Consider the following 16,194-nt stretch of genomic DNA (forward strand, 5'->3'; position numbering starts at 1 on the left):
GCTCTGTATTTTCATTATAGGTGAGGTATTTGGCTGCATGTTTAATAAATAAATAAATAAATAAATAACAAAAAAATCATTTAATATTTTAATTCAATATTAGAAAAACAACCACATTGCAAGATTTCATTTCCAGACAGATGATGCCAGCTGTAAAGCAGAAGGGCTTTAAACCCTGGAAACCCATTACAGGCTGCTGTGATTGTCTGCCAGCATTTGTTATGGCGAGACTCTCTCCGGCGTCAGCGTGAATGAACGAGTGACACCTGGAGCATGAAGAAAGAAAAGCCGAATCACATGGGTTGACATGCTCAGCCAGCCGCTTGATTGAACACGGCCAGGCATCTCAGCGTCTGAACAAAAGAAAAAGGCTCGGTCTAGCCTTCGAATTCAGACAAACACCTTTTATACAACTGCTGCAAAGTTGTTTTGCTTTATTTCTTCTTATAAAACTTTTAGTTTTTTTTTATTAGAAAAAAGTCCAAATTATTATTGATGTCAGTAAGTAGAGAAACTACAGTATTTCACCAAATAAGGTCAACAATCTTTTAAAGAAAAAAATATATCATACATACAGCTTCGTCTTTTTAAGGAAGGCCAGAATTTTGTTTTTTACTGGTTCTGTTTACAGTCGATCACTGGTTTATCTGGCTAATCTGGCTGGCAGCACAAATGACGTGGTGATTTAAAGTCCATTAACACTTACATTTAACTGATTCTTTAAAGCCTACAAGCTCAGCATAAAGGAAAATTTTTTACAGAGATGTGCTGTCTTACAGGAGCATTCCGATAAGCAAAAGTGTTCAATAAACCTGTATTAAAGTATGTGAACCCCTCGGATGACGTGTATTTGTACCTTAACAGCTTGGGGTCTGATCCTAATCCAAGTAATTAAAAATGACATTTTGAATAAACTAAAAAGTAAATAGAACCAATGACATCCATTACACAGACTGAAATAAGTAACGCTCTTCTATAAAATTGCTTTTGTAGTCTTTTTAAGATGTAATAATTTGTCCTTATCTATCTATCTGTCCGTCCGTCCGTCCGCCCGCCCGTCCATCTACCTACCTGTCTGTCTGTCTGTCTATCTATCTGCCTGTCTGTCTATTTGTCTATCCATCCATCCATCATCCATCATCCATGCATCTATTCGTCCGTCTGTGCTGATACACCCTCTATTATGAAAAATCCAGGACTTATGCCCTCCATCGCAGGTCCCACAATCAACCCCCATATGGCCTAAAGTTTTTATCCTGCATGTTATGAAATCTACGTCTTGAAATCAACCTCACAGGCCGAATAACAACTACACATACCTTAACATTAATCCTACCAGGCCATCAGTCTAAATGTTCTAATGTTCTAATGAATAAATTGATAAAACTTGAGGGCTCTAAATCACCACAAAGGCCCTAAATTCTTGAATTCTGCCATGAGTCCTAAAACCAAACCCATCAGTCTAATTGTTCTACCATCATCATGTATTAAAATCAACCACACGCCATCTCCAAATAAATAAATAAAATAAAACAATCAATCCCTTCAGAGTGCTACGTCACCACACAGGCTCTTAATACATGAATTCCACAGGTCATAAAATCCCTGCCATGGCTCCTAAAACTAATCCCACACGCCCTAAAATGAATTCCACCGGCAGTCTGAATCAATGCCACAGGTCCCGACAATCCATCCCACAGACTCTAAAATCAACAACACAGACATTTAATTTCACAGCCCTGGAAATCAATCACACAGTTCCTAAAATCATACTCACAGGCCCAGAACTATCCCCCCTGGCCTCCTAAAGACTGCTGCTTCTCTTAGTGTTATTAACTCTCAACTATCAACACTTTTACTGCGCTGCCAAATCTTGTTGCTAAGAAACCGAGTCCTCGCGCTCCCCGTCTCTTTCGCCTCGACTCACCCCGCGTCTCTCGTCTCACGTGTGTAAATGTTTTCACCCCACAACATGCTACGGTCAGGGTTCGGTTTAAAATCAACAGGGTTTCGGCATCCATAAGTCCTAACGTGCATTCTGGGTAAACGGAAAGCGCCGTAATGAGAATGTTTACGTCGTCATTAGTGATGGAACCTGTCAGAAACAGAGCTATAAATGTTAAAGGTTGATGTATGTTCTCTGGAGCAATAAAGCAGCTGTTAAAGCCCCGTTTATTATCTGGACGTCGGGGACCACCGTGGACCGATCCTTATCGCTCATCATGAAGCGCTGTGCAGAAATCTCAGATTAATGGCGGTGTTGCTATGGATACTCGGTGAGATCTGTCTCTCTGGCCTTGACTTCTTGTATTTTTTTTCACTTTAGAAACCTCCTCCTCGTTTCGTATGGTACACACTGTGGCAAAAGTCCATCTGTCGAGCTCCATGTGAGATACCAGACAGGAGGCGGGTACTTGTTTCATTCTGTTAGGAAACTTTTATGTAAACACTGACATTTTTAGGCAAAATCCTTCTCGGGCAGTGATGTGTGCAGAATTTAAATCAAGGTTTACATTTGGAAAGTTCGTCCTACACAGAATTAAAGAATGTGACTTCATAAATGTACTTTATGTGCAGTCTGTTAATATTATAGAAATTACATGCATGTAATTTACATCTCCAAGGTTGCCAGGTATTTCTTAAGTACACCAGTTAAGATAAGATAAGACTTTATTGATCCCCTTGGGTAAATTAACTACTAAGCCATGAGACATTTGGAAAGATCGTCCTACACAGAATTAAAGAATGTGACTTCATAAATTCACTCTCTGCAGTCCGTTAATGGTGTAGAAATGACATGCATGTAATTTACATCTCCAAGGTTGCCAATTTTTTCTAAAGTGCACATCTTTAGATCATCTTTAGATCCCCATCTTTAGATCCCCTTGGATAAATTAGCTTACTAAACCATGAGACATTTGGAAAGTTCGTCCTACACAGAATTAAAGAATGTGACTTGTTCATTGTTTCGTGTCCATTGTTTTTAATTGGGGTTATAATATCCAGTGCAAATTAGAAGTTTAAACAAAAACTTCCTTAGGTTACTATTTTGCAGACTCAGTTTTTTGCAATATGGAAACCATGGACCCATTAGTGTTTGTAATTAACTAAGCCTTTTGTTAATGCTCCTTTTATATCCAATCATGACAGCATCACCTGTTATTTAAACATTTCACAGCATTTCTGGTCCAACATTTTTGGAATATGCAACAGAAATGAAGTGAGTGATTAAGAATAGAACGCCTTTATTTGTCATTTATACAGACACACATGTACAGTACAACGAAATTCTTTTTGGAGATGCACTATTCTAGTAAGGTTTTGTTTGTGGGAATGTTCCCATTCACATGTTGCCCAGATGTTGAACGATGAAGGCTTGCTCACAATCAAAGTTCAATCTTGGCACAAAGGTTTTCAGTGAGATCAGGGGTCTCTGCAGGCCTCTGATGTTCCTCGACACCAGGGGTGTCCAAACTTTTTTTGTTAAGGGCCAATTGGAAAAAAAACAAAATTATACAAATATGGGCCACAGACTGAAAAAACAAATAAAAATATACTAGAGCTCCCTGACTGCTCACAATTACACTCCCTGTTTATTTGAGTGACTAATGATCTATCTATGACAGTGTTGTGTAAACTAAGATTTTGTCGATTTCACTCACCAGTTTATAATCCTAATAGGAAGATTATTATACTTCTTTAAATTAAACATAACCACTTCCCTCTGAATTCAGTGGATAAATATTTATTTTCCCAGCACATCTGAAATCTTCTGCATTTGCGGTCTAGTTTCCACCTGCTTAATAGCAGCACAACTTTTATTTTATTTCTAAAATACCTAGTGATCCAATTTAAAAATGATAACAGGCCGCAAATGGCCCACGGGATGTAGATTAAACATCCCTGCTATACACTAAACTTACTACAGCATATCTTTATGGATCTCAGCATATTATTTATTTTATATAAGTGATTTTCCAACTGTTAGCAGTGAGTGTGGCTGTAAGACCTAAGGTCCTTAAGTAGGAGAAGTGTCCAGATACTTGTGCTCATTTAACATACGTTCCTTACATGTGTACGTAACTTTAGATGACTATTTACTCGTCAGTTATTCTCTTAATGACAATACAGCTAATGAATGATTTTGACTAACCGACTCTACACCACACAAGCTTCCTCATTCTCCACACACAAAGCATCTCAGACATAATTAAACGGACTCAACTAATCCTCTGAATTATTAAATAATGTTTGCTTTATCATTTCCCTTCCCCACCCATCAACACGAAGCGTAAACAGGGTTATTTTAGATTCACAGACTGATGGGGATGTTCGGAATTGTCAGACACTGTATTTGTCACCGGTTTGTCACGTAGCAAGCGTTCGGTCCTCAGTCATGTCGACTCTTGTCACAAATTCAATCTGACATTGCGGGCATGCTTGGTTGCTTTCTTGTGTGATTGTTTGCCAAGGTAATTAACTATTCTGGGAACAAAAAAAAACATCTTTAAATGTTCCGGCAGAAACGGCTGCCACTAAATGTACACAACGGGCACATAGCTGTCAAACAGTGAGTAAGCGACAAGGAAAAATCAGGCAGGGAGGAAATGAAACAGGGATGTCAAGGAATGCTAATATGTAGGCTTTCAAAAAGAGCTAAACAGTTAAAAATAGATTTTTTTACGTTGATGTCAAGTTTTTTTTGGCAAATAAATAGAACCAAAAGTTTTTTTTATTAAATAGCTATATTCTTTAGCAAAGCATAGAGTCACGACACACAATGTTGGTTCTTCATGCTCCTGGGAACCTGGATTTGATCTTTGGTCTCTGCAAGGTTTTGAGCCCAGTAACAGTACAAAAATAAAAACAAAAGATGCTCTGGATGGTCTGACGTCTAAAGCCAAGATTAAATGCTAAACAAGCTGTTTACGAGAGATGGTGAAACAACAAGAACAACAAAAAACAAAAATGGCAGCACTTGTGGTGATCGAGATTCTAGTAGGAGGTCCTGAAGGGTAATACAGTGGTACCTTATAACTCGACATTCCCTATACTCAAAATCTTTAAAACTCGACGCCCTTTATCGAGAAATTTGTACTTTCGGTGTGTAAAAAACAACCCTATTATTTTACATGAGCCTAAAATATATGCAGTTCCATGGAACCATGGAACGGATTAACAGGTTTCCCAAACATCCTTATAAGAAAGAATACCTTGTAACTCAACCAATTGACGTCGAGTTTCAAATCTGGGATTTAAGAACCAATAGCTGATCAACAGTGTAGCTCTAAGTCTTAGATGTTTGGGTTAAGCTCTAAATACACAAACCTACATGGATTCTCATGCTTTATAGACAGGGAAGGTGTTAGGATTATTTAGATTAAGACAAGTGACCAGGGTAATCCATAATTAATAGCATTAAAGGTGGCTAGCATATTGGCAAATAACAGCAATAGTTCCTCTTTTTGTGATCTTTAAAATGTTTATTGATGATAGTGTGCCATAGGATTGCTTCGTCCCACCACCCACATACATGCCAGAATGTCCATTTGTCTGCATGAGTGTAAATATGTCAATAAGTGTTTAATGGCATCTATCTAGTGTCATCTGTCCAGTTGTCATCTAGCATGTTCTGCTAACTGTATATCAGAACATGCTTTTCTACCTCACGTACCATTTACTCAGTACCATGTACTGACCAACACTTGTCTCTATATATAGTATTGTCTTCCTTAATTACTTTTTAGATTTGAAATGTCTTTTTGTATTTATTGTACTGTTGTCTATCTGCACTGTGTATTGTACTGTCTTGCACTTTTTGTTCTATGTTGCACCCTGGTCCTGGAGGAACGTTGTTTCGTTTCAATATGTATATAGCTGAAATGACAATACAGCCCCTCTTGACTCTCTCTTGAGTATCTTTGGCTCTGTACACACTGAGACGCTGAACAGTATGGGCACAGACGTTTAGCGATTTCAGTAAGAGACATATTTAGTCATTTTCTCAGATGTGTGGTTGGAAATTAATAAGGTTGATTGATTTTAAATGCAATCTTGGAAACACTACAGCAGAACCACTGTTCAGCTCGTCTGCAAAACCCGCATTACAGCCACAAGCTAAACTTTTTCCTGACTGCTAATGTGAACTATATTACTGTCACAAGCAGAAAAAGGAAAGAATAGGAAGGATTTCTAATTGCTTCACGTGACACCACAATCTTTAAGAAATCATGAGAGAAGGGAGCATGTCCCTAATGCATGTAATTAGCCCACAAGCTAAAATCTCCTCTCACTCTCTCACAGCCCAGTCAAACTTCTGCTGAAACTCCAAGAGTGTGAATAATTGCCCCCTAGTGGAACGAGGGAAACTATACAATGATATGCTAATTAAAGTGAGCAATGGTTGCCTGGTTTGGTTCTAAAATAATGTGCTGTTATGAATCATGCCTGATGTTTCATTTGCAGAAAAGCCTATTAACAAACTAAGAATTAAATTAGCTTTATGTGTACAGAAGATAAATAGTTTGAGGGCAAACTTGAAGTTCAAATGTGGATATGGCTAAAGTACGTAGACACTCCTTCTTACTGTTAGATTTAGTTACCTCTGCCATACATATAATCAAACCAGCCACTGTATAACAGTTCTATAGAAACACCAGCAGTAAGAGGGTCATAAAGGATTCAGGTACTTCACATTATTTTATGGCAATTAAATATTGTACATATAGTTAATAATTTATCAGTTTATCTAAAAGATGATCTTTGTATTGTTAATAACAAGGATCTGCTGCCTCAGAAGATTATTTGCATCTCAAAGTTGCTACCTAAAGAGCTTAGACCTTTATAGGTGGTGCTAGCTGATGTAAGATATGGTGAAAAAACAAACAGCAGTCATGAAAGAACCATTTTAAACAATGTATTTTAAAATAATTTCTAAATAGTTTTAAGTTTTAGGCCAAAGCTTCAATAACAAGCTCCAGAGTCCTGTAGGTGTTCATCAGCTGAGTACTGTATAGGTAAAAAAGTTTCTGCTTAACCCTTTAATGGTCTCACCAAGAAAATGGGACTATACCAACAACAAACAATTAATATTTATTTACTAGTGCACACAGTATTTATTTTAATCAGCCCTTACCAAACAGTTGAGATGATCACAAAAATGATGCAACTTTTATGGACAATTTTTCAGCTGCTAGTTTCAAGCTGACTTACATGTTTGAAAGGTTGTTTTCTTGAAACCATCTACCAAAATATTTGAGTTTAACACGTCAACCAAGGAGTAAATACAGCCCAAACAAGATTATTTAAATACAACAAGTATTTAGACTTAAAATAAGCTCAACCAAATGGTTAAGCAGACCATTAAAGACACAAAGGTTATCGGACCTCAAAAAGACTTTCTGCAGAATATTAAAACACAAAAAGACATAGAACTTTCTGTACAAGTTTATCCCGTGTCCACCATCAGGACTCAAATATAATTCAAAATATAATTGTAGGCCTGGAACATTTAAGGCTTCCAGCTGAAATCCAAATTGAAAAGTGATCAGAATGCTAGCTGGAAGCTTGTACTTTAATTTTGGGGTCTTTGTGGGTGTCATGAATGACCATTTAATGGCATTCATTCTTTATTAAGGGGCTGTTTAATTCTTTTATAGTCGTACAAAGTTTTTACATTTGCCAGATAGAGCATCCTTGCTGTACCATAAGTTCCTAGAAGTTAAAAATAGTTTTCTGAAGAGACTCTACTTGAAATCCATTTGGTTCTAAAATGTAATCTGTAAAAAGGTAGACTTAAAGTTTTAATTTTCTAAATTTCTGATAAAATCACGTTGGGTAATGTCTCAAAGCTCTTTTTTTCTTACTGTAGATCTATTATTATTATTTATTGGGATTTTAACATTCTGTTTTACATAGAAATGGTCGTTACTGCTTACACAACATTAATCAGTTCAAGTTTTTAATATCAAACACAGTCATGGACAATTTTGTATCTTCAATTCACCTCACTTACACGTTTTTGGACTGTGCGAGGAAACGCACACATGGGGAGAACATGCAGACTCCACACACTGCTCCACGTGGGAATTGAACCCAGTACCTTTGTTCTGTGAGGTGACAGTGCTACCCACCGAGCCACCGTGCCGCCCTACTCTAAATGTAAAGGTATGAAATATGCACTTAGATTTTAATTAGTATCAGAAACAAAATAAAAGCTAAAGTAAATTACTGAATGTTGGAGGTTAAAGGCCCTGAACAGAATCCTGATGGATGTCCGACATAATGGTAATGTCAATATCTCTCTAACAGCTCACTTAAATTACTTACTGGGTTATCGGAAACCAGTATCCTGTGGACGTAATCTTCCATCAAGCCGACTAGCCGGGGGCTGTTCGTATCATTTATTAAAAACTGAACTTAAACCTGTGTTCACAGTTAGTTACATAGCAGCTGAATGTCATTTATTTATAATTAGAGCATGTAGATATTTAGGAGGAGCTGATCAACGTAAAGGCTAATTCTGTCAAAGCACAGGGGTGAATTTAACTAATCTAAACGTGTACAAGATTTATTTCTATAATCACTTTCTTTCCCCTGTTCTGGTCCCCTTCTATTTAAAAGAAGAAGAACTTTCTGATCATTTGTAAAACCTTCAGAATCTCTTCATTAGTGTGTGGACATCTGATCAATCATTTCTTGATGATGATAATGATGAGACCATTGTAAAGGTCAAGTCTCTCTAGGTTTCCATCTGACTTCTCACGAGTTTGGCATTTGATTCATAGGAACTCAGCTTATAAATATCCAGCATATCTTCATATCACTGGATCAGTCGGTCATGAATAATCCAGCTTTGAAAAGACATGCCTCGTTAGTTAAGCCTGATATTATAACTGTTCATTATTCTTATAAAAATACATGTAAGAAGAATAAAACTCCCTGCTATCCTTCTTATTATGTAAAAGTCTCATAATCTTCTTTTCTAAAACAGCAGACATGTGGTCTACGTTTAAACCACACCTAGTGTACAAATGTCCTGAGGGACTCTTTTATAGTCGCATTTTAGCAACAGGAATCAATCAGTATGTCAGTAAAACGTCTCTCATTGTCTGTTTCTCTCCGCATGGCAAGCAAGCTTTACATCGCCATGGGCTTGGAGCCTGTCATGCAAGAAAGATGCCTTTGCTTTAAAATCAGCATCTTAAAGCTTGATTGATATTTGATGCTAATCACAAGAACATAGAAAAAAAAACAGGACAGACTTTCTTGTTCATGGTCTTTGGTTCAAGCATTTGGACAACTTTCCTCTCAGCATAACGTGACAATTTGGGATTGTAATTAAACCTAACCAGCCTAGACTTGGGTAAAGAGAAGTTACCAACTGTAGTTACTAATTATTATGACCATAATAACTAATGAGTAAATATGGCACCAACGACCCTTAAAAGAGTGGAAAACCTTTGACTTCACCTGTAGATACAGTATGGTCAAAAACAGCACAAATAGGGTCTGTCCAAAAACCTAGTGAGCTGCCTTGCTGCCTACTGTCTACCTGATCAGCTGTCTCAATAAAGATAATTCTAATAAGACATGGAACTCATAAGGCAGATTATTTAGATGCTCCACTTAAACAGAGATTACACTGATTACGTCAACACAGTTTTAGCTTACTAAGCTAACACGGTTAGCCTCAGACCATTCAAACCGACGGGCTGAGGCGGCACAACTCACCAGCACGCCAGCTAACGTCTCACTCCGTGTACCGAAAATTGTCAAATTGTCCCTGATGAGCCGGAATTTACAAATAAACGACACTTGTATAATTCAATGAGAATTTATATACATTTGAAAAGAACTCTGTTGGTTGCTCTGCATTCGTCCGCCATGTTTGTCATATTTTGTGAGAAAAGTTGTGCCGCACTGAATGCTGGGATTGCCTTCACCGCTAAAGAAGCATCAGATGCTCCCTTATTATTCAGTCAGATTATCACTCAGAATTAAGGCACCTCAATAGGAGCATTTTAAGGAATCTAAAAATGTAGACATGCCCTCTTCTCGGGAAAGTAGAATAACATAAAATGCATCTATGTAGAGAGATCACTAGGTTTCCGGACTATCTATTCAGATCTAGTATCCATCTATTCAGATCTAGTCTCTATCTATTCAGATCTAGTCTCTATCTATTCAGATCTAGTATCCATCTATTCAGATCTAGTCTCTGTCTATTCAGATCTAGTATCCATCTATTCAGCTCTAGTCTCTATCTATTCAGATCTAGTATCCATCTATTCAGATCTAGTCTCTATCTATTCAGATCTAGTATCCATCTATTCAGATCTAGCCTCTATCTATTCAGATCTAGTATCCATCTATTCAGATCTAGCCTCTATCTATTCAGATCTAGTATCCATCTATTCAGATCTAGTCTCTATCTATTCAGATCTAGTATCTATCTATTCAGATCTAGTATCTATCTATTCAGATCTAGTCTCTATCTATTCAGATCTAGTATCTATCTATTCAGATCTAGCATCTATCTATTCAGATCTAGTCTCTATCTATTCAGATCTAGTATCTATCTATTCAGATCTAGTATCTATCTATTCAGATCTAGTCTCTATCTATTCAGATCTAGTATCTATCTATTCAGATCTAGTCTCTATCTATTCAGATCTAGCATCTATCTATTCAGATCTAGTCTCTATCTATTCAGATCTAGTATCTATATATTCAGATCTAGTCTCTATCTATTCAGATCTAGCATCTATCTATTCAGATCTAGTCTCTATCTATTCAGATCTAGTATCTATCTATTCAGATCTAGTCTCTATCTATTCAGATCTAGTATCTATCTATTCAGATCTAGTCTCTATCTATTCAGATCTAGTATCTATCTATTCAGATCTAGTCTCTATCTATTCAGATCTAGTCTCTATCTATTCAGATCTAGTATCTATCTATTCAGATCTAGTCTCTATCTATTCAGATCTAGTATCTATCTATTCAGATCTAGTATCTATCTATTCAGATCTAGTCTCTATCTATTCAGATCTAGTATCTATCTATTCAGATCTAGTCTATCTATTCAGATTTCAGATCTAGTATATATCTATTCAGATCTAGTATATATCTATTCAGATCTAGTATCTATTCAGATCTAGTATCTATCTATTCAGAGCTAGTCTCTATCTATTCAGATCTAGTCTCTATCTATTCAGATTTCAGATCTAGTATCTATCTATTCAGATCTAGTCTCTATCTATTCAGATCTAGTCTCTATCTATTCAGATCTAGTATCTATCTATTCAGATCTAGTATCTATCTATTCAGATCTAGTCTCTATCTATTCAGATCTAGTCTCTATCTATTCAGATCTAGTCTCTATCTATTCAGATCTACACTAGTATCTATCTATTCAGATCTAGTATCTATCTATTCAGATCTAGTATCTATCTATTCAGATCTAGTCTCTATCTATTCAGATCTAGTATCTATCTATTCAGATCTAGTATCTATCTATTTAGATCTTAGACATATAGGGTTTGCTTCATTAAACAGATGTTTCTATCAATAACCTAGGAGCCAAAATACTCAGCAAATAAAACCTGCGATAATTCTCCTCACCCTCTCGTTCTAAATTTTCCAAGATTAAGAAAATGCAAATCCTTGGTGAACAGCATCGCCTGCTTAATTATTAATGCCACTGCAGCAAGCCCAACACTTCAGAACTTACTGCTTAGTCTCAGCTTCTACTGAACATCCTGATAAATTCTGTAATGACCCACCTCACAGTGAGTCAGTCTCTTCTACACTTGGGAATGGATTTAGTACTCATTCTCAACAGGATTAAAGAAATAAAGAGAGCAGGATTAACTGTGCTTCAGGTGTAGTCTAGTGTCAAGGAGGGACAGTTTGTTTTAAGCAAGTATTAATACACTAGTATTAATAATAATGATATTAAAAATAATATTAATAATATGAAGAAGGCCTTTATTTGTAATATATTCATATACACAAGTACACTCACTTTCTTAACCGCTTATCCAATCAGGGTGGCGGAGCCTGTCCCAGCTTTTCAATGGGCGCAAGGCACACAGTAACACCCTGGACGGGGCGTTACTATCGTAGTCTATCGCAGGGCACACACACACACACACACACACACATTCACCTACAGGGCAATTCAGTGTCTCCAATTAACCTGACTGCATGTTTTTGGACTGTGGGAGGAAACCGGAGCTCCCGGAGGAAACCCACACAGACACAGAAAGGACCTGGACATTCTTGCTGATTCAACTTCTGCCCTTCTGTCATCTGGCCATAGTGATTTAGTCCTTATAAAAGTCATTTAGGTCATTTGCTCATCATGTCTGCTGCATTCAACAGCTATACCTACCATCAGCCCAACGTTTAATACATTTATGACGCTACCTTGCACATTTATTCAGGGTGGTGCTAATCTTTTGGCTCATCTGTGCTGCTACATAAGATGCATATACTGATATTGTCGTAGTAATGTGAAAATGTTGTTTCTGACCATGTTTTGAACCCTTTCCAATAAAATGCTATCATAATTTTAGTATGGTAAGTGTAAGCACTAAACAGATCACATTCATCCTAGATAAACAGTAAGTTCAGGTAGATCTGATTCTGTGCTGTAATATGAATATGATGTACTATCATGAAAGAACCAATGATGAATCTGTACAGAAGTGGAACTGTACTTGTTTGACCTTGTAGTTTTATAAAAAATATTGACATTCCAGCACAGTCTGGCCTCAGAGGAGTCCCAGCCGACTCTTGTGCCAGTTTGCAGATTTGCTCAGCAGAAGGAAAGAGGGGAACGTGATTCATAAATGACATTTGATCTCGGAACCCGGGGCAATCCTTGAAGACGCGTCCTCGACTGTGTCTCAATGACATCCAAAAAAACATTAATCCTTCACAGAAGATTGTTTTCTCTCTACTCTGTGACTCTGCATGAGCACAAATTCTCAGAAAGCAAGCAAAATGCTTTAGTGTTGCCACAAGGCCTGGGGACAAACTGACGTCCAAAAATAAGAATGTTTTAGGGACTAAATTTATGCTCATAATATTAAATGTATTTATTTTCTGTGTTTCCGCAGATTAAACGTGTCTTGGCATTTCTCTAGGATCGCTAGCAGCATATTTGAGAGCTGTGTGTCCCTGATGAATGGAATTCACAACTGGGGTGTAGTTAGTAACTTAAATGTGACTTAGTCGTGTTTTTGCTAGCTTTTAAATGGAATTTGACCTTCCAGAATTACTTGGTAGTAATTTGGGGACCAATTTGGGGACCAACTCATTCTATGTGTACACTAAATATGCCAAAAGGGCTGAGCACGTTTTGGTAGCATAATATATCTAAAGCAGCAATCTTAGCCAATGTTTGGTGGTCATTATGTCTCTCCCTGGTTTGTTAAACATGCCAGTACTTCCTCCGTTTTAGTAAAAACATCATTTGACATCCAAATAAGACACAGACTGGCCATGTTGTAGCAGAAACATAATGATATGACACAGGGCCTAGAGGTGGAGTGTTTCCAGAGCTCCAGAAAGCAGTGCTATATTGCATCAGTCATATTAGGGGTCTTATTATGACTGGTCAGTCATTGGTAGGGTCAGTGATTAAGGTTTATATCGATATAACCATGTATATAGACATATGTGGGACATAATGGGTTAGAATAATGAATCCAGAACTACAGCAACAATAACAAAATGAAAGACATTTACTCCTCGCTCATCTGCAAACCCAAACTGAAATAGATCAGAATTACTGTAGCTACAAATCCGGCACTTTGATTCTGCTGTATAACGTTTAATCAAACTATGTATGTTTGATTAAAGACAAACACACTGGATGGAAATTGTATGTAAGCAGAGAACTGTGTGTTTAACGTATTAAAACAAGCTTGTGGATGTAATGTAATTTACGTTCATCACATTGTGAAAACAAACACTGCATATAAATCTGAAATTATAAATGAAAGAACTGTACGGAGGCTGCTCTGTCGGGACCAACAGAACATAATCTACTCCATCAGTTTGTATTTCCTATTTCCCAATATTCAAAGCATAGGCGCGTCTGTTCTGAATGCATTACTAGTAAACTTTTGGTGTATTTCAAAAATCTAGGATGATAGCTACAATATAAATGAATAAAAAGTGTTACTCCCGATTTCTGCAGGTTCTAAACCGCCTCAGCTTTCCGCGAGCTGCAGCTGGACTAATCTGATCCTAGGAAGGAATCCACCACAGCACCTGTCGATGTGATGCCATGGCTTAATCTGATAACAGTAATAAAGATTTTAGTCAATTTAAAATGCATTATGGCGCTCGGCGTTGCATAGGAGATTTACACTCTATTTGTATTTGACAGGAAGGCAAACAAGAACATGCGCTAGCATCTGTTCTCTGTCAGCGGAATGACAGGGTTGCCTGGAGCTGGTACGGAAGTGAGCCTGATCAATAACGTGAGGCGGGGTGGAAGCGGGACATGCAGAATTCCTCAGTAATTAATGATCTTTACAACTACGAGCTCTTAATGTGTGACATTTTTTAAATACACTGCATAAGCAATATTTACATCAGGAAAAATAAAGAATAGTCAAATTTTTAAACCGTTTGAGTGGCAGGGTGGGTAGGGCGGCTGTCCCAAGCCAAGACAGAAATAGGAGGGTTAGGGTTAGGGTTAGCATCAGGAAGGGCAGAGAGAAGCTGCATAATTTGGCATAACACTAAAAAAAGTCCACAAAACTTGTGCCCATTTAGTCATCCTACTGTCCTGAGAAGAAGGCATGTCTAAGTTCTTAGATTCCTTAAAATGTTCCTACTGAGGTGCCTTAATTCTAAATGACGATCTGACTGAATAATGCCCGATGCTTCCTCGGCGGTAAAGGCAATCCCAGCATTCAGTGCGGCACAACTCAAGTGTTGTGTATTTGTAAATTCGGGCTCGTCGGGGAGAGTTCAACCGTTTTCGGTACACGGAGGGATCTCAGCCCGGTCGGTTTGAATGGCGAAAACTGAGGTGACGTAATCGGTGTCATCGCTGTATAAGTAGTGCGTCTAAATAATCTGCTTTATGAGTTCGATCTCTTATTAGAATCCTCTCTATTGAGGCAGCTGATCAGGCAGCTCACGAGATTTTTAGACTGTCAGACGTTCTGTTTGAACACTTCAGTCTCTATTTAAATTGCTCAGAACTGCACTACCCAGCTGAAATGTTAGATATTCCAGTCCCACCACCAGGTGATTGTTTTGCTGCTATTTTCAATCAAGAATAATTTATATTTACGGCACCTTCCTTTTCATTTCGAGATTTGTTATTGTCTTGTGTTTTCTCTTGAATTTGTGTTTTATTTTTGAATTTGTGTTTTATTATTTATTTTGTCTCAGAACCCACAAGCTTTCTTTAAGAGTTTTGTTGATATTTTGTCTGATTTGCAGTTCTAGATGACACTAAAAACTTTCGACCTGTAACGTTTCTTGCCTGGTGTTCAGCCTACACACACACACACACACACATATATATGTATACATATGTATATATATATATACAGTATATGTGTATATATATATATATATATATATATATACAGTATATATATATATATATAAATATATATATGTGTGTGTTCCTGGTCTGCAGTGGTCAGTATCTGGTCAGTACCGGTGACAGGGTCATGGGCAGCCAAGGCTCATTGATGCACGTGGGGAGCGAAGGCTGGCCTGTGTGGTCCGATCCAACAGACGAGCTACTGTAGCTCAAACTGCTGAAGAAGTTAATGCTGGTTCTGATAGAAAGGTGTCAGAATACACAGTGCATCACAGTTTGTTGCGTATGGGGCTGCATAGCCATAGGTCAGTCAGGGTGCCCATGCTGACCAATGGCCACCACCAAAAGTGCCAACAGTGGGCACGTGAGAATCGAAATATATATATATATATATATATATATATATATATATATATATGTATATATAATTGTCTCCCAAAATGACCTGTGATGCTTAAGCTGTGCATATCAATCAATTTGGCTTGAGAGTCTCATGGTACAATAAAAATAATTGATAAGTGCTTTCTGAGGATTATAGTCCACCCTAAAGTGTTTGCTTAATTAAAATAAGCAGAGGAGAACGGACACCAATGACTGTATTAAGTAAAGAC

At 37.5% G+C, this 16,194-nt stretch overlaps 1 protein-coding gene across 1 annotated transcript in view; it reads right to left on the reverse strand.

Moving 5' to 3' along the window:
- grm7 (glutamate metabotropic receptor 7) overlaps nucleotides 1–16,194 on the reverse strand; it is a 152,822-nt gene that overhangs the window by 25,581 nt on the left and 111,047 nt on the right. The window lies entirely within an intron of this gene.

Source organism: Trichomycterus rosablanca, chromosome 24 (assembly GCF_030014385.1).
Source record: "Trichomycterus rosablanca isolate fTriRos1 chromosome 24, fTriRos1.hap1, whole genome shotgun sequence".
In the NCBI taxonomy this organism is placed as follows: domain Eukaryota; kingdom Metazoa; phylum Chordata; class Actinopteri; order Siluriformes; family Trichomycteridae; genus Trichomycterus; species Trichomycterus rosablanca.